Here is a 19,340-nt window from a genome sequence, read left to right on the forward strand (position 1 = left end):
GAGTACTTAGTCTTAAAGAGAACATTTATCCCACCACGTCTAAGGCCAAGGATTTTCAGGGAAGACGGATTGGAAGAATGTAAGATACTGAAGATAGGTAGAAAAGCTGTGAATTGCTATCTTCTGGCCGTAGCACAACTGTGACAATCATAAATTCACATCTGTAGTTACCTAAACTGGACCTACCGAAGAGGCTCATGAGGCCCTACCTTTCCCTAATGAACTACTGATGACTGAGGTCTGGGGGAGGAGTCTTCAAATGCTTGCCAACTGGTGAGGCCGCCAGGCTCCACAGGGTAAGTTACACACCATGGTCACTAAGACAGCTCTCGTGAAACTCATTGATCACAAATCAGAATAGATATAAACAGGAGAAAGACACCTTGAGGTGGGATAGGTAGAGTGGAGATAAGAGAGGATGAGGGGAGAGAGTAATAAAAATAGAGTGTGTGTGAGTGTGTGTGTGTGTGTGTGTGTGTGTATTTGTGCTCACGTGTGTGAGCACACAACAGAACAAATTTAATAATCCTTAGATTTTTTTCAAAAAGTACTAAATCATTGCCATCAATCTATAAGGGTAGCTGCATAGATTTTGTTTACTATGGACTTAATGAAGATATAATAAGAGGGTAAGATGTGATTTTCAAATCTAATGAAGTCAGGGCAACCAGAACAGTTAAGAATGAAAATGAAAATATGTACTCCAGTTGGTGTAAAACTACACTCAGTGAAATTCGCAAAAAGTTAACTAGTATATAGAAAATAAAGTAAGTTTTATTTCAGAAAACTGACATTGATTAACGAAAACTTCATAGTTATACTTAGGAATTAGCAGCTGTACTGTACTAAAGAGAAAGTGGTAATAGGGTAGAGGCCTATAGTGCCAGCTTCTTGGGAGGCTATGACAGGAGGACTTTACATTCAAAGCCTATCTGGACTACAGAGTGAGTTCAAAATTAGTCTGGGCAAGCGCAATCAGCAAGGCAAGATACTCCCACATAGTGGCATTCACGTCTAGGAAACAACTAACAGCTATCTAATTGGACTTCAGGACCACACAGAAGGAACAAATTCATGCCTAGTACAGTAAACACAGACCTGTGAGCTGGTGAGGTCATGAACCCTAGAGTAAAGTCTACTACTTTCTTAAACCAGGATAATTTCTAACTGCACACTAGTACTTATCTTTATACCCATAGATATCGACAACAGGTAAAAACTCTCCTACATCATAATCCTTTCCCCCCAAGGCTCAGGGAACATCACAGAAAAAGAGGTAGAAAGTTTGTAAGAGCCAAAGGACCAGGAAGTCGGCTGTGAGATCCTCTATCCATGCTAGAGAAGTTCAACCTATGAAATCTCAACAATAGGTCACTCAAATGAGACTTGCACAACAGGGGCAGCAGTTGACAAGCCAACCTAGATGGGTAAAAATCTCACAAGGCCCAACCCATAGATAAGAAGTCACAGGCAGTTAATGACCTCAGACAGAAATAAGTCTTCTCCAGGGATAAATTACCAGCCCGCGATGGGTTATTCGTTTCCAAGAGGTTAGCCCTAAACAAATACACATATGAACAATAAAAAACTAAATGGATTCAGAAAGCTGAAGTTATAAAAGTATATGCCTGTCTGCCTATCTCTCCCGGTGTAACAATAATTAAAAAGAAATCCTGGATTTAAAAGAAAGTGGGGGCACATGGGAGGAGTTAGAGGGGGAAGAGATAGGACAGGATTGTAAATGATCTAAGTACAATGTCCTTGTGTATGATTTTAAACAATGTTCTTCGTTTAAATGTAAAGAAAAATGTTAAGGAATGGGATATAATTCAAAACAGAACACCTGCCCATGAGATACTCCCACATATGTTTAATCCCAGTATTAAAAAAAAAAAGTATATTTTCAGTCATATTCAACAGTTAGCACAAACTTGCAATCTCATCTTTCTATAACGTAGAAATAAAAGTCTACACACTAAGCTTGTAAGAACAACCGTTATTTATCGCTAATATTATTTAAAAGCAGCCAAGAAAACACAACACTTATCTCCCTCTTTCAAAATGAGCAAGGAGAAGTTACATAACAGCCAACTGATCTTGGCGATACATATTTTGACAGAAAATATTCAGATGTGCAACCTACATACGAATTTTCTTCCATTAAGTTATTTCACACTGAAAGCCACCTTCTTCTTCTTCTGTGTCTGAGAGAAGGGCACTGTTGAACCTGAAACACTTGAGAACAAATTAGCTGCTCATCCTGCATCGTTCTCTGTCACAGCTGTCACCATATGTAGGGGCCAAGGGAAGGAACTGTGCCCTCCCAGGCAACTTAATCAGTATCTCACCTGCGTAGATACCATTTACAGCTGATTAAATAGGGGCACAGCATTCCTACCTAATTGGAAGACATGGATCCACGAAACCTCGAAAGACACTGTTTTGACATCTATACTCAGTTCGAGATAAGCAGAACAATGATTAGCAGGAAACGTGCTAACGAGACTTGAGTTGTGGCTCCTGGCTCCCTCCCTCCTACCCCCATCTCTCCTCCCTGTGCTGTGATTGCACACACAGATCTCCAGCAGACGCCATCTTGAACCACCGCGGGGCCTGTTTGGTACTTTTCACTCGATGTAAGTGTCTTGGGAACCCTCTGATGTACAGGTGCCCCTGACCAAAGGAAAACACAATAAGGCCACAAAGCAAAGGTGTGGATTGGAGCCATGTGAGAAGTTTGGAACAAGGTGACACCATAAGAGCAATGCCTAAGTCCTATGGGATGTTTGCTTGTGAGCAAAAGGAAAGCCAAATCTTAGAGGACTGACGTCATGCTTCCTTTTCTTTTCACTGTCCACAAAGGAATCCCATAGCCCAACGTGGAAAAAAAAAACAAACAAACAAACAAACAAAAAAATCCAGACACTTTGATTTTGTAATCTTCAGGCAAATTAAGATGGGCCTCCACCGTGGGCAAGGTACATCTAGGATGTAAATGGCTCGGGTAGAAATATAAGCATCAATTCCTTACAGAACCACTCATAAGAGACAAGCTGGACATTCATACTGAGCTCTCCTTAGCCATCTGTGATCAGCACTCTTCTGAGCTTGTGCTGAAGGCTTCCTATTCAGCCCTGGAGATGGTAGAGCCATTCCTGGGGAGTCAGAGGGCTGGATTTACACAAGGTGTGGTGTGGAGGGTGTTAAAGTTTCAGCAAACATTGAGTAGAGCAGTGTGGATCTGGTATTGTTCTGGTTGACTTCAGAAAACAAAAACCAGAAAAAGCACCTCAGTGTCTAAGAAACACAAAGATAGAGAGACTTCTTCTGGTCTTGCCTTGGTGTGTATTCAATGGTCCAGTTTACTTCGAGGAATTTACTTCAGTGTCAACAAAGCACTTAAAGAAAGCTATTTACAACTAACTGGGTGTCTGGGGGGGGGGGGGCGTTCTTTCTGAAATGATTCTGATGTTAAAACTTAAGGAGTTTAAAAAGAAACCAGTAATCTTAGCCATGTTCAAGCCCCAGACTGGAGGAAATCTGCCTTCACAGCTCTTTTCAACAAAGTAAACAGAGTGATAACGTTTCTAAGTTTGCTCCATGCCAATCCTGTCCAAATTCCACACTGTTCTGAGGCCACCGTGAGGGCTGTGGCAGCGGAGAACCTTGGGTGAATGGACTGGGAAGGGAAGGCTCTGAGGTAAAAGGAGGATAGTTTAGCTTGTCTTGCTGTCAGCAGATGCAGTAGGATCAGGCAGCACTAAAGAAGAAAGGTAAAAAGGACCGTCCATCCTTCGTGCGAGGCAAAGCTAAAGCGCCCGTTAATTCTCAGCACACAGTAAACCACCTTGCATATCACTCAATGCTCTTTCCTCCGGGAATGGCCATGTTCTGTGGTTTTGATTATAGCAAGGACTTTACTCTTAATCTCCACTTCCTCTATAAAACTCTTTCCAATTCAACATTCTGAAGCCTGCTCCAAAGTTTCTTACATGTCACCAAACATGGTGACTTGTCTGGCTCTCCTAAGGCTCTGCTCCATAAACGCCCATTTCTCTGTCTGGGTCTTTGCTCTCCAAACCTCGGGTCCAAGTTTTTTTGAGAAGTTTCCCCTACTCCCGCTGCAACACCAAACTTTAGACTGATTGTGTTCTTCTCTGTCCCCATTCCTACTTCAATGATGTCATCCCCTTTCTGCTCTGAACACGGCTTGCCTTGTGGCTGGTTGAGCCCTCACCAGACCTCACCTGCCTCTTTCTCTTGTTCTTCCCAGGCCCACAAAGGCATCTCCGATGTCAACTAAAGCTGAGTTTGTGGAAACTTAAAACTCATTCTCCCCTCCCCCAGGGAAGGTGTTTGCAAATTTCTCACGGCAAATCTTCCAAGCTTCAACCTTTCCACCAACTGCTGCTTCCGCTTCCGCTGCATCCCTCTGATCTGGATACGTCCTCACTTCCGTCTCCGATTGCTGTACGACGTCTAGTGTTCTGTATCCTGTCATCCATATGCTTCTCGGAGTCCCTCGGACACCCACCACCCCTGTCTGCATATATCACACTGTGCAAAGCCTAAACAAAATTCAAGTCATCAAAAATTCTTCACAGTTCTCTCAATTCATTTCGTAGGGCTCCTCACTACTATCCTTCTCCCCTAAGGCACTCTCTTGGCCACACCCAAACCAACTAACTTTGCCGGACCACAGGATACCACGGGACCAACCCAACATGAAGTTGTAAGGCGGAGTCTTGAATTTTGCACCCAATTTAAGAGAAAGAAAAAAAGAAATTACTTACAAAAACTAAATAGTACCTTTCATCGTAAGTAATTTTTTACAACCATTTGATTGATTGATTGATTGATTGATTTTACGAGTGCTCTATCTGCACGTACACATGCATGCCAGAAGAGGGCATCAGATCTCACTGTAGATGGTTGTAAGTCACCACATGGTTGCTGGGAACTGAACTCAGGACCTCTAGAAGCGCAGATAGTATTCCTAACCATTGAGCCATCTCTCCCACACTCGTCTTAAGTAATTTTAAAAGGCACATTTTTCTGGACTTCTGTCCTTCTGCTAAATCTAAACACATAGAAACCACTGAAGTTCAGCCAATTATGTCAGTATTTAGAACAAAAACAAAAAGCCCTTTGCTTTTAAAAAAAAAATGAAAGACAGGAAAAGAAAAAAAAAACAGAAAAATGCCATTCTAGAGACAGAAAGACAACTCAGTGATTAGAAGCATGCAACATTCCTTCAGAGTCAGAGGACTTGGTTCCAAGCATCTGAATCAGACAGCTCTAGGTGACCAGTTTTAGGTGACTCTGGAACCCTGCTCCGACCTCTGTGGATGCCTGTATTAATGCCCATACACGTATAATGCCATTTAAAACAATAAAAATCTTTAAAACTTTGCAAATTTGTATCCCAAACACTTTTCATTTTCATTTCTTTGTAAGGCTAGAAACTTGCAGCCAGCAAAAGTCAGATCAGGAGACAAAAGGTTGGCATTGCAGGAACGGAAACGGACTTGCTCAGAAGGGGTTGGTACCCATCATTTCCCTGGGACATGTGTGCACATCGACCACAGTGAATTGCAGGAATTTGACCTCTTTGATAACATCTCTTCCATACCTCTCCCTCCCCAGTTTCCATTCTCCTCCTCGTCTTTCTTTCTTTCTTTTCTTTTCTTTTTTTTCTTTTTTAGTTTTTGGAGGCAGGGTTTCTCTATGCAGCCCTGGCTCTCCTGGAAGTCACTTTGTAGACCAGGCTGGCCTGGAACTCATCCACCCACTGCCTCTGCCTCCTGAATGCTTGCAGTAAAGGCACATGCTGCCAGCATCGCCACCCAGCACCCTTCCTCCTTCTGACTTGTCAACGCAACCATCATTTCCTGTCTTGCTGATGTTTCGATCAGCATTTTTCTGTTTCAACTTGTATTAACATTAGGCTATTACAAGCTAGTCCTTCGCCTTCTACCAAGGCTCTTCACGAGAATTCATGTTAAGACTCTCCAACAAGATTGGCATGCTTACCATAATCGGATATTATGGTTCCTTTGTCATTCTAATGCATACAAAATCTCTCTGAAATTAAGCACACAATAAAAGCTTATTAGATACATCAATAGAGCCTCTAAATGGATTATCTAGCTGATGTGAATTTTTTTTTTATATTCTCAGCCAGTCTAGTGCCTCAAAGCAAGATGGATGAATTACAATGTATGAATTGTGTTTACATGGGTTTCCAGGCCTGAGCTGGCTGGGATTAATGTCATCCGCAATGATATCTATGCTGACTCTTTTAAGTACTTGCCTCAAGTGGTCAAAGAAAACTGGCTCCTGGGCTCTAGAAAGACCTGTGCATGGACTGTGCTTGAGCAAGAACCCCTAGCCTTCTGATGACAGGGAGGATCAAGAAAATATCCATGGCCACTACACCCAACACACCCTCCGGCAATGTGTTACAACGGGTTACAGTAGTTCACCTCCGTTTGGGTTTTCACATCTTGCAAATTGCACTAGAAGTATTTGGTCTTTGTTTTTAGACACACTGTCCTGAAACAGAGGCAATAACATCTAGGCTGGGAAGACATGAGATGTGCAAGGAAGACAAGAGAGGAAGGTCAAAGGGACGAGGAAGAAAGCCCCGGGTAGCTGGGAGGAGTAGAAGGGGTAGATGGTGTTGGGTCAGAGTTGAAATCCCTTCACTGTGAGGAAAGAGGGCTGTCTAGAGTTCAAGGCCAAGCTTGATCTGACTAACTAGTGAGACCCTGACACAAGAAAAAGAGAATAGAAAAGAAGAGAAACCAACAAGTGTACTTTTGTCTGAATTCCATTCCTTGTCCACGCCCCTCCTTGGCCTCCTTCCTTCCTAAGCTGTTCTCCATACTCATTCAAGCACACGTGCCCCATACAGGCGGGGCTGTGCAAGGAAAGAACATGCTGGTCTTTTTCCTCCTTGAGTTTGGGACAGAGTGTGCGTTAACGGACACATGAGTCATAAGATAATATAAAGCAACTTTCCCCTCCCTGGTTTCAACTCACGTTAATTCCTTTCATTCTTCACGGTAGATAAGTGAATAAATCTAATCGGAAAGTATAAAACCCTAAGAGAAGCTCCATTGCTTCCGAATGGCCATGCTAATTGTATAGAACTTTGGGGGAGGGAGGGGGCAGTGTTGGAGTGATTTTTTTTATCTGTCAGATAATTAAAATGAAGAAAACTTAGTGAAAAATAATAATGAAAAGGCCTGCTTAAATAAAACGCGTCAAAAGACAAACAGAAAGCTGGCAGTGGTGGTGTATGCCTTTAAACCCAGTTACAAGACAACCTGATCTACAGAATAAGTTCCAGGACAGCGAGGCCTACCCAGAAAAACAGAAGCACGAGTCAAGAGACAGGCTCAACTGAGACAATATGTTCCACTAGCCATGTATATATTCATAGAGGCTGGGCTGTTGCAACATGCTGAGAGACAAAAAGGAGCACCTCTTCAAAAGCCACCCGTGACCCCTCAGATGGCAACTCAGTGACCGTGCTATCAGAGGATACACGGGAACAGAAAGTGGGGTGCAGGGAAACAGGGAATTCCTCTTCCATCATTCAATTGATAAGACACCGGTTGTTCTGCTCTGAGTAGCTTATTCTGGGAACTCTTCTCACAAGAGAGCCCAGATAGCATCTGTCTCCTCTAAGAGAAGGCACTGAGCCAATGAGCGGTGCTCATTATCCCAGACAAGCACACATGAAGTCAGGGCAAGGAGGAACCAGGTGGTATCCTGCTCATAAAACCCTTGACTCGTCAACACCCAGCACCTCCCTCTCTGGATGGGCTGAGCCAAGCAAGGATAACTTCCTTTGACAAAGGACTCTTGATAAAAATAATAATAATGATAATAATAATAATAATAATAATAATAATAACAATAACGTTCTGCTCCTGTGAATTTCTACTAAGGACCTAGATTTGAGATCTGACGAGCATAATGCTGCCACCAATCCCGAAAATGAGCAAGGCGCTACGCTCTGACATTATAGAGCTGGCAGGGCTTTCTTTACTGACTCCTTTCCCTCTTGCTTCTACTACTGTATCTGAGAGGAGAAAAAAAAAAGAGAGAGAGAGAGAGAGAAGAAAGCTTTCATCAAGATAATTATTAAATAGCTATGTCTGACTTTTCACTTTCTATGAGAAAGGTTTTCTGGTTTTGGTTTGCATTTTTCATACCAACTTCTTTTATCCTATGCATTCACTTTACATGGCGGTTTCTCTCAGTAAAAATAAATAAATAGGGGCTGGGGATTTAGCTCAGTGGTAGAGCGCTTACCTAGGAAGCGCAAGGCCCTGGGTTCGGTCCCCAGCTCCGAAAAAAAGAACCAAAAATAAATAAATAAATAAATAAATAAATAAATAAATAAATAAATAAATAAATAAAGCAAGCTAATAAAAAAGCAATAAAGTCTAATTATTCACTGAGCATCTTTTCCCTGAGATTCTCAATCCTCAGTTTGGCTGTAGTGATACTGAGCCTGATTCCTTCAAAGCTGGAATAACTTCCTGAAAATAAGCAAGGAAACGGGTGGAGGGGGAAGGGGACTCCCACAGGAACAGACAGCTCATACACTCAAGGTGCTGACACGGGTCCCAGGAGCCCAGGTTATCATTACCCATGAGGCACTGCGGCCACTGTCATCTTGCAAAGGATCATGGCTGTCCTTTGTTAGGAAGAGCTAGTCCCAAATAAAAATCCGTGCACCCCATCATTAGGCAGACCTTGCACACAACTAGTTTAGAACTAGACTATAATTAAGCTGAAACTCAAATTAAAAGTAACGAGCTAGTGAAACACAAAAATGTCCACAGGCCAATTCCCTCAGCTCACCATTGTGCTCCGGTATATATAGATTTTTATCTTTTTATACAAATAATGGAACAGAGATTTGGTAATGACATCCTGCAGAGGATGTGCTAATAATTTCCAGGGTCAGTCATTTCCTTCGCAGTCTATTTTCTCCTCTCTGTGGTCCTGTTGCACATCCTTTGATGCCTCAGAAACATGCCCTAATTACCAAGCAAAATGTTCTTCACCGCAATAAATAAATTCTGGATGTCCACTGGTACAGCTGCCAGTTATCAAACAAAACAAAGAGGGGGAGGGATGTTTCCTCCCCTTTGGGATTGACAGGCTTACTCATCACGTTTTGCCCTAAGTTGTGTGCAGACACAAGAGGGCTTCATACACAGGTATATTTTAGCCAACCTGTCTTTTCCCACAGTGAGGAGGAAACAGTGACTTGCACTGACTGGTTTTCAAGATCCTGACAGAGTTACAACACTTTGCCTAAGTTATTGAGAAAAAACAAAACTGTCTGGAATCTTAGCTAAGTTTTCACGTGAATTTCTCTGGCAGGCCTGAGGCAGGGGAAGGGTGAAACAAGGTCCCACAAATTACTTCTGGCTATAATTACACTTGTAGTAATCCTCCTGCCTCTACTTCCTGAGGCTGGGATCAGAGGTGTGTTCCACTCCCAAATAATGTCAACCATTAACTCTGGAAACTTGTACATGCAAGCTTTCAAAGTCAAGGTGTCCAACATCAGCCTCAACACGTCAGACAGAGAGCATGTGTGACACTACCTTCAATATTGCTGGGCCCTTTATCAAGTGATAACACTCTCACACACGGATGTGGTTCCCAGAGTTGGAAACAAACCAGGGAAGAAATCATTTCCAGACTGATCCCTCATAAAGCAGACCTCTAAAACAGAAGAAGTCACTTGTGAATTTTTTTAATGTTCTACTTTAAAAAACTGCTAAGAAAATACTGAATAGTGCTACCGAAAAACAAAAAGAAGCCAGAGAAAATACATCATGTACTTACAAACACACTTAGGGGCCGGAACTATGGCTCAGTCGTTAAAACACCTAATAACTCTTACAAAGGACCCAGGTTCTATTCCCAGCACCCATACGGTGGCTCGCAGCCACCCATAACTCCGGTTTCAGCAGATCTGACAACACTTCTGGCTAAGCAGTCAGCAGGAAGATACGTGCCACACATACACGTATGCAGATAAAACATCCATACATATAAAAATTAAATAAAGCTTTAAAATGTAATGACCTGCATTAATGCATTAATGATGGTGCTGAAGGGACAGCAGTTAAGAGCCTATACTGCTCTTGCAAAGGGCCTAAGTTCAGTTCCTTGCACCCATACTGAGTAGTTCACAGTCATCTGCAAGTCCACTTGGCGGGGGTTCCCAAGACTCTGGCCTCGAGGAGCACTCCAATTCACCCACACACGGGTACACACTAACACACACACACACACACACACACACACACACACACACACACACACACACACAGTAGACAGATAAATAAATGAAATCTTCTTAAACAAAGCAATAAAGAAATTTAATTACCGCGGTTGATAATCCAAGCCAACTTAAATTTTAAATGCAATAGTCCCCTTCCTTTCAGAAAACACAAATCAAGCCTACAACTCAGAGTATTGTCATTTAAATTTGCTCTAAAATACACACAAACCTCGTAGAAATTAAATTTCCTCTTCAATAACAGACAATCTCAAGCCGGATGCTCACAGGATCAGAAGCATTAGTTGGGGGTCTCTGAACCCAGAGTGAAAAGAATAATCTACACATAACGAGTAGAAATTACACCAAATTTTGATGCAACCCACAAATAAATGCAAGCTCTTTAATTACAGTTCAACTACATGATTATAAAAATTATCAGACATACCTAGTAGGCTATAAAAATGTTAGCCTATGGCTCCGTTACAATCAAGCGATAATCACATTTTTGAAAATTACCTAGGTAATGACATCGTGAATTTAGACCATTGTTTGTTAGGAGCACACAGGACACAGTCAGCACCAGACTTGAAGAAAGTAAGCTGTCACCATGCTCTCAAGACTTACTCATGTCTACCACCATCCATGCCCAGCCTACAATGGGAAGAAGAGAAAATGGGAGACTTTCCTAGCACCTAGTACTCAAAAAGTTATAAATGCTCTTTTATTAAAATACGTGGTAGAGCACATAACCCATTGGAAATACATTCATGGCCCAGCACAATAGTGGACACCCGTAATTCCAGCACTCAGAAAGCTGAGGCAGGAGGATCTGGAATTTAGGGAGAGCCAGGAATACTTATCAAGACTCTGTATGCAATGAAGAAAGAATAAAAAGAGAGGTGTATACACACACAAAGCTAATTATCTTTAACTAATAATCACTATTATTACAAAGGCAAGATTTTGACCATGGAGAAGAGACATAGAAAACTCAAGCACTCTGCTACGTGAAACAAAACAAGGGGAAAGAATGAAAGAAAAGCTGGGAAGCCTCTGAGGGACAATTGCAGTTGCAGTGAGGAATGCTGAAGAGAAAAGGAAGTCCCTGTGGATGAACTATTGTATAACCCTCAAAAGAACAGTAAGACTGGAGGCAAAGTCCACCATCGAAAGGGCATAGAGAAGGAAACATGAAGCAAAGAGAAGAAAGACTGGTGGTTCTCCTGGAAATATGCTACTAAAGAAAAGATTAGCATGAGCTGGACATACACTGGTGCAAAAAAATGCCTTTGAATGAACTGCAATATGCAGTTTTCCCAGGTCACAGGCCCAGGGAAGAACCTAGTACTATTTTAACTGCTTTCTAGGTATTTGTGCAGACACCCATTTGGCTGCCGCTGTTCTCAGTCTTGGTCAGAAAAGAGGCTCTTGTCATGGGCAGCAGTTAAGGGAAGAGACGCATACCCCTGACATGGGATATCCACATCACTCTCAAAGCGACGCTCTAGGAACACAGAAAGGACTAAGTGTTCAGAAGGATGAGAAAGAGGACTGTGAAATGCTGTCTTTTGGACATGATACCATAGTTGCAGTCATGAGCCCACAGCAGCTATGGTCCCTGCACAAGAATGTGCCTACCAGCATTCTGCTATGGATGGGCTACAGTTCCTAAAGCAGGTATCTCATTGAGGAGCTACTGGGTGTTAATGGTTGCTGGGACAGCTCACTTCTCTTCAGTGATGTAGCCACTGGTAAACTGTCCCTAATTCAGTACCTAACCTCACTCCCACACTCACGCAGGCAATCCAAATTAACCAGTGCGTCTATTTAAAAGAAAAATAGACCTGAAAGTAAGAGGGGACTTGTTGGGAATAAAAAGGGGTCTAGAGAGAGTGGAAAGGGGGGATGAGGGTGAATCTTTCAAGTATACCAAATGCGTGTAGGAAATCAGGAGATAACCTTTAAAAGTCAAAAATCACTTTACATGCTAAAAACATCTACATACCATTCCTCATGCCGTCATTGTAACAAACACAGAAGGCGTACTGCTGCCTTCACTTTAACCAAAGAGAAATTAGACAATATGGTTACATATACCACTCACAAAATGACTGGATTAGTGCCCACATTACGTGAGCTCCAAAAATCCGCTCTAGGTCCTTACACAGTAGCATCTTGTGGAAATTAACTAAAAACTAATAAAAGAATGCCGTAAGTTCTTTATTGGTTTTACTCCTTTAGATAATGAAAAGGAGATGTAGAGAGAATATCCTGTGTATTGTACAAATCCATTGGCTGTCAAGTAAAAACCCCATGGCCGATAGGAAGGGATAGACTAGAAAGTGGGACATCCAGGAGGCCAAAAGAATTCTGGGAGAGAGGAGGCACAGGAAGAGTTGTCAGGGACCACGTGGGGTGGACAGATGCAGGGTACCAGAGCAGTGGTAACCAGTCACGTAACAGAAGGGAGATTAGTATAAATGGGTTAGTTTAAATTATTAGCTGGTCAGAGAACAAGCCTTGTATGGCTTAGGTATTTGTAAATATGTTTTGAGTCAGAGTCATTATTCAGGGATCTTAGAGCCAGGAGAAAAATAGCCCATTACAAGGGAATAATAGGAAATTTAAATATTCACATGAATCAAATAATAAGGCATGCTATCAACTCTTCTATTGCATAACAGGTAGAAAGAAAAGCTTTGGGGCTGGAGAGGTGACGCAGTGGTTAAGAGCACTGACTGCTCTTCCAGAGGTCCTGAGTTCAAATCCTAGCACCCACATGGTGGCTCACAACCGTCTGTAATGAGATCTGATGCCCTCTTCTGGTGTGTCTGAAGACAGCAACAGTGTAAATAAATAAATAAATCTTTTTTTAAAAAGAAAAGAAAAGGAAAGAAAAGAAAAGCTTTGGGGAGCTTTGTTTAATGGAGATGTTTACTTGAAAATTAGCCAAAAACTAAATTCTATCCGTGCTGTGACTTTAATTATTAAAAATTAATTTACGCTATGACACAGGAAAAAAATATCGAAGTCGCCATCCCTTTGCTTTTGAGCATCGAGAACTGAACTGCAACCAAGCAGAAGGAGGCATGGGATACTGAAGAGAGAAAGCAGGGGTTCTGCACACAAGGAGCCAGGCCTTGTGACGCACAAACCAGTAATGTCATCATGGCCAAGCAGTCTGGCTTCCCTCTGCTTCACTATCCTCTGGCTGTCTTCCCACGCAGGAAAGATGGTCTCGGCGGGGCCTTGCCCCCTATTTCTTCCAAGTTATGCCACCTGTAAGCAGCTGGCTTTCCCGGTCACAGTTTAAGAGAGCTTGGGGTCAGGTTCAAACTTGCCTGCTGTGGTTTGGCTGTACAGCCTGTGGATGAGGGGAAGGTAGGATACTGTGACTGAATGTCCTTCGAAGGCTACACACAATGAGGGGCTGTTTTCCAAAAGCAACGACTGGACACTGCTGTCTGTCACAATGGGGAATAAATACCAGGCATTCAGAAAGCAGAGTCACCCCTCTGCCACCCGGCAGAATGCGCCATTTATAACGGAAACAAAAGTGATGAATTATCTTCCAAACCGAGGGTCCACCTCACCTCTCATGCTGAATATGCCAGATAATTACGGCTAAAATTGCTTATTCAGATGTTCCGAGCAAACCCCTCATATTTGTGGTAACTTTTGCCAATAGGTAGCTGTATTTGGTTGGCACTTGGGGAAGAGGGAGTTGGATGGGAAGAGGCTCAAAACAAAAATCATTATACCTAATGGAATGGAATTGAAGTTTATTTCAAGAAATTTAAGTGACATTGAATTCTTTAAAGATCTGAAAGCAAATTCTGGGGGGGGGGAATCAGCTTATGATTTTAAAATCCAAGAGTTATTCTCTCTCAGCCAGTTTAAAGTTAGAACAAGTTTACTCACATTTTAAAAAAAATATTTTCATAAAGACACAAAGTCCTTGATGTGGATGGGGGCAGGGAGGAGAGAGACAGGCATCTTCTGCATGGTAAAATAACCTTTTACCCATAATTCACATTCCTCTTCTTCCATAGTCATAAACATGCAGAAAGAAGACACTTAAAAAGACTGAAATAACAGTTGACGAAAGCCCCTTTTCACAGTTCATGAGCCTGGAGTCTGGAAAACATTCCATCCACCATCAATCTCCATGCTGTAAAAACAGAATTTGACCTTTGACCATTAAAACCTGTAAAATTGAAAGACAAAGGTTTCGCTTTGTCTGTGGAATACAGACTTATCATAGTTTACCCAAAGCGATGAGCTTCATCATATTTCCAGGCGTGCGTGTGATCTGCTGCACCCCATCACTGGTTGCAAACTTCCTGATCCCCTCTGCCTCCTCAGATGCATCATCTCTCACAGCCCCCCTTTTACGTCCAAGCTCTCCCCAACCCCTAATTTCCACATGATTGTGGAAAGAATCCATGATTAGTCGTCATTTCACTGAAACGGTGTAAGCCACATGATTTGTTCTTTATGACTGAGTGAAGCTATAGTGTCTGTGTATGTGAGTGTGTGCGTGTGTGTGTGTGTGTGTGTGTGTGTGTGTTGGGGGGAGGGGGTTGTATGTGTGTTTTATCCGTTCTCCGTTCATCCATTGATGGGTACTTGGGCTGAATCTATAGCTCAGCTATCATGAATCGTTATAATAAACAGGGCTGTGTACCCAGCATCTCCAGAGGGAGTACTGCACTTGAGTCTTTCTGTTTATAAACTCAGAAGTAATAAAGCAGATTCACGTGACATGTTTTTTTAGTAACCTCCATGCATTCTCATCTGTTGGGTTGTTTTGCCGACTGTACCCAACCTGACTGGGTTTAGCGAGAATCTCGGTGTCTTCTTGATTTGCGTCCCCCTGACGACTAATGATGCTGAACATTTTTTGCATGTATTTATCTGCCAGAGGAAATACCAAAGTGGTTCCATGATGGAGGAAAAGATCTTAAGCCACTTCAAAGGCAAGTTTGTTTGTTTGTTTGTTTGTTTGTTTGCAAGAGTTTTGGCTTAGGAGTAAAGGGCAGAGAATGTACTAGAACGGGGAATGTGCTGGTATCTGGACTGGGAGCTGTTCTCACTCAACAAGATACATAGTCTCCTTCCTCTATGATTCAAACAGTGACGGCAACAGTTTCAAACATTAAAATGTTCACCATGCAACTCTTAAACATGTAATGTCAAATATCTCAATCAATAACATGTAATTTTATTCTTTCCACCCATGCTCAAGTCTCTATCCAGCTAAGCGTTACAAAATGGATGTAAGACTTAAAAAACAAAAAAAAAATTCATTACATTACATCATCAAACTGAACATGAAGGGTGAGAGTCCCGGAGTACAATGCTTGCCCTGAGAGCTGAGGACCTAGTTCAGCTCCTTGTAGAGGGAAAGAGAAAACCAACAAGAGAAAGTAATTCTCTGACCTTCCCAAATATCCCGTGGCACAGCTCCCCAACACACCAGACACCCTGCATACCACACCACATACACCTTACATACCACACAACACACTACGCAATACACACACTTGCACATACACTTGTGTGTGACACACGCACAAGTCAATAAAAAAAAAAAGGAGTCTCTAGAAAGGAGATCAGGAACAAGCAATAAATGTTGTTTTCCTATTCAAACAACCTACAGGACAGCAAGTTTTTCCTAAATGTTCTAAGAAGGTCAGAAAAAGGCCCGATTATTTCCCAGAACAATCTCCGAGAGTTATATAGTGCACCTCTATCTGTATCTTCAAGGACATTTCTAGCCTCACCGGTCCTGTATTATAGCTCTATAATTATTTCTTTTGTTTTCCTGAAGATGAAATTCTAAAAATATTGTCAGATTTTAGAAACCATTTAAAACCTATATTAAGTATATTTGTAAATAGTCAAAAAAAAGCTTTAAATTAATTGGTTAGAACAGTCTTAAACACTAACAGGGTTCCATTCATTCATATACTGTGTTTTGATGGTTTCCCATTCCTTCCTCCCAACCTTACATAGAACTCATTTCTCCAAATGTTGCCAGTTGAGGATACACAACAGCAGCAGCCTTTAGCAGGAATAAAGTCACCACTGGGGAAAACGAGGAAGGTGAGTTTGCTATTATTTGAAAAGTTAATCTGTGACAAGAAAAAAATGTAGCAATGTTTGCTGACCCGGCTCATTCAGAGCCATGAAATTGCTTGAGCCACAGCAAACCGCCGAACTTGACAGGAGGAAGGGATTCTGCAGACAGATCCCTTCTTCAGGGTACACCTCACAGTAATGACCACAGAGAGTGCAGGAGAAGCAAAGGAGAAGGGAGAGCCAGGGGCTTGGCTACATACCAGCCAGGCCCAGTTCTCAGGCACATCCATTTGCAAGGAAAGACAGACAGAAAGGAAGTCAGCACCTCCCCTTTCTGCAATCTCACTGCCAAGCATCATTCATGATCTGCCATTCCCCAGACCTTTAATCTCTGAACTGCTCAGTGCCATAAAATATACAGGAATCTATTGGGGCTCCTTGGAAGGTTTTGTTTTGTTTTGTTTTGTTTTGTTTTGTTTTGTTTTGTTTTGTTTTCCCTGAAACACTAGAGCCTGGAAGTCCAAGAGCAAGGTGCCCACAGGGCTGATCAAAGACCTCTTTCCCTCATCTGCTTTTTTTAACCTCTCTATGCATAACCACTCCTGGGTTCTCTTCTAGTAAAGCAGTGGTTACAACACATCAGAGTCGATCCTTAACTCTTCACCTAAGCGATCATGATATCTCTAGAAACAGACATTAAGGATTGAGTCTTCAATGGATGAGCCTATGGATACAAACTGGTCCATAAAAGTGTACAACACACAAACATGATGATGTGATCATGATCATGATGAAGAAATGTGTTTTTATATACAGAAAGTGCCTGCCACATAGAAAGTGCTAATGAAAGGCTAACCACCAGGCAGAACACCATTAAATGTGATATGTCTAGTAAGTAGTCACAAATCACTTTATCCCGTGGCTGGAAACAGGCAGAGTCTTTCTTTAAAGTTTCCTGTACTGGGATGATAGTATCTCAGGAAGAAGAAAATGTAGGAAACATCTTACAGGTAGCGTTTATCTCAACTCAGTACCTGGGTGGCTGACATACAAATATTAATGGTTCCCAACCAGGATCATACCAACAGATAGGTCTGATTTTTCTCACATTGCCAGTGGGACACAAAGGCTTTTGTGAGTCTCGAGATTAAGTGCAGATAAAGAATGCAGAAAGAATGCTTATGGGGAAGCAGACAAAAAGCAGCCCGGCTCCCCTGCGTCCATGCTTGGCAGCTGGAATGCAGTTGAGGCCACATCAATAATTCCCCAATTATTTTACCAACCGTCAGGTCCCAGGCTGGAGTTCATGGAGAGAACGTAAGATTAACTGAGACAGTCTCTCGAACACCAAACTAAACATCGGGCTTACGTTAATCTATAAGCTTTTCCTCCGGTTATTTTTTTCAATTGCCCTTCACAATCCTGGCCAGAATTCTAAAGCACAAGCATAATAGTTGGGGGTGTGGAATAGAGGATACCAACAAAGACAAGGGAAGGAAGACAGTCATCTCAAGTGCAGCAAACTAGAGCCAAGGCCACTCGGTACAAATCCTGAATGCCAGGGCAATGTGTGGCAATGCACCACTGCTCAGAACTGAGCCTCTATGGTTTAATTTTCTAATTATCTTAGTCTGATCCTATTAATCATCCACGTATAAGTCTTCAATACCATCAGATTACCTCTAAGTTAAATGCCATCAGATTACCTCTAAGTTAAAGTCACCAGTCCTTAGAAATCCTGTGAGCTTCAGAACCTACCCTGAACAAAGGGCCAACCCACAGGAACCACCTCCAAAGACATGAACAAATTCTACTGATTCGAAGGCTGCTCTGTCTGCCTAGAAAATCTGCCCTGGTTGTAGGACTATTTTCCACATACCTTTAGCTCTCCATGTGGGAGTTACTTTGTAAGAAAATTCTATCAGTCTCTGTCCACATGAACAGTTGTGTTTCCACAGGTGTATTTCCACACTACCCTAACCCTAACACCATTGTTTAAGCTATCATATTATAAATACTTAAGCATCTTGAGGGGTGGGGGACGGAGACAGGATTTCTCTGTGTGGTCCTGGCTATCCTGAATCTTGCTCTAAAGACCAGAATAACCTCCACCCCAAGAGACTTGACTGCCTCTGCCTCCAGAGGGCTCGGATTCAAAGCATGCATTACCATGCTCAGTCGTAAGCATCTCTGAGGAGAAAACTGTCCACGGCATCATAAGTAGCCAGTACTGTGGTGCGAAGGTGAAAGAGTCCTCCCAAAAGGTCCACATGTTAGAGGCTTGATACTTCTGAGAGATAATTAGATCCTAAAAGTGCCAGCCTTTTCAATTACACTACTCATGACATCATGGGCTTTTTGGAGGTAAGACTTCCCTGAGGAAGCAGGTCATTTCAAGTGTCCCTTTGGAGAGTAGACCCTGTCACAGGACTGCTCTTCCTAGTCTCTCAGTGCCTTCTAAATGGCAGGAGTGATATAAAGGCGTCATACCACTGGGGCCAGCTGACCAGGGCGCAGCGGTGACACCACCAGCCTTTACGTTGATTGTTTTAGGAAGGTGATTAACTGAGCCAGCAACACAAAAACCCAAATCGCAACATCCGGGGTGGCTGAATCCGTGTCTCTTTGCCACAGATGGTTTTGTGACTTATCCTTACCTCTTCCTGCTAATATGCCCCTCGGAGAGGAAATGACATAACCCGGAAACAGCAGTTACCCTCACGTACAGGCTCTGGAATTAATTTCCTCCCTAAACTCTGTTCAGTATAAGCCACTCTCAAACGTGTTACTTGGTCTGAAAATACACTGATCTTTCTATTCTTCCTTTGGTTTACACCTTCGGAAACTCATAAGAATGCCCACCCATTTCCAGGCTCTTTACTTGGAAATACTCCCTCCGTTCTCTGTGGCATACTTGGGATTGTTTTCTGGAAAA

At 42.4% G+C, this 19,340-nt stretch overlaps 1 protein-coding gene across 24 annotated transcripts in view; it reads right to left on the minus strand.

Annotated features, from left to right (window-relative positions):
• The window catches only part of Ptprk (protein tyrosine phosphatase, receptor type, K), a 499,334-nt gene that overhangs the window by 448,476 nt on the left and 31,518 nt on the right, over positions 1-19,340 (minus strand).

The sequence above is a fragment of the Rattus norvegicus genome, chromosome 1, assembly GCF_021556685.1.
Source record: "Rattus norvegicus strain SHRSP/BbbUtx chromosome 1, alternate assembly SHRSP_T2T, whole genome shotgun sequence".
Lineage (NCBI taxonomy): Eukaryota > Metazoa > Chordata > Mammalia > Rodentia > Muridae > Rattus > Rattus norvegicus.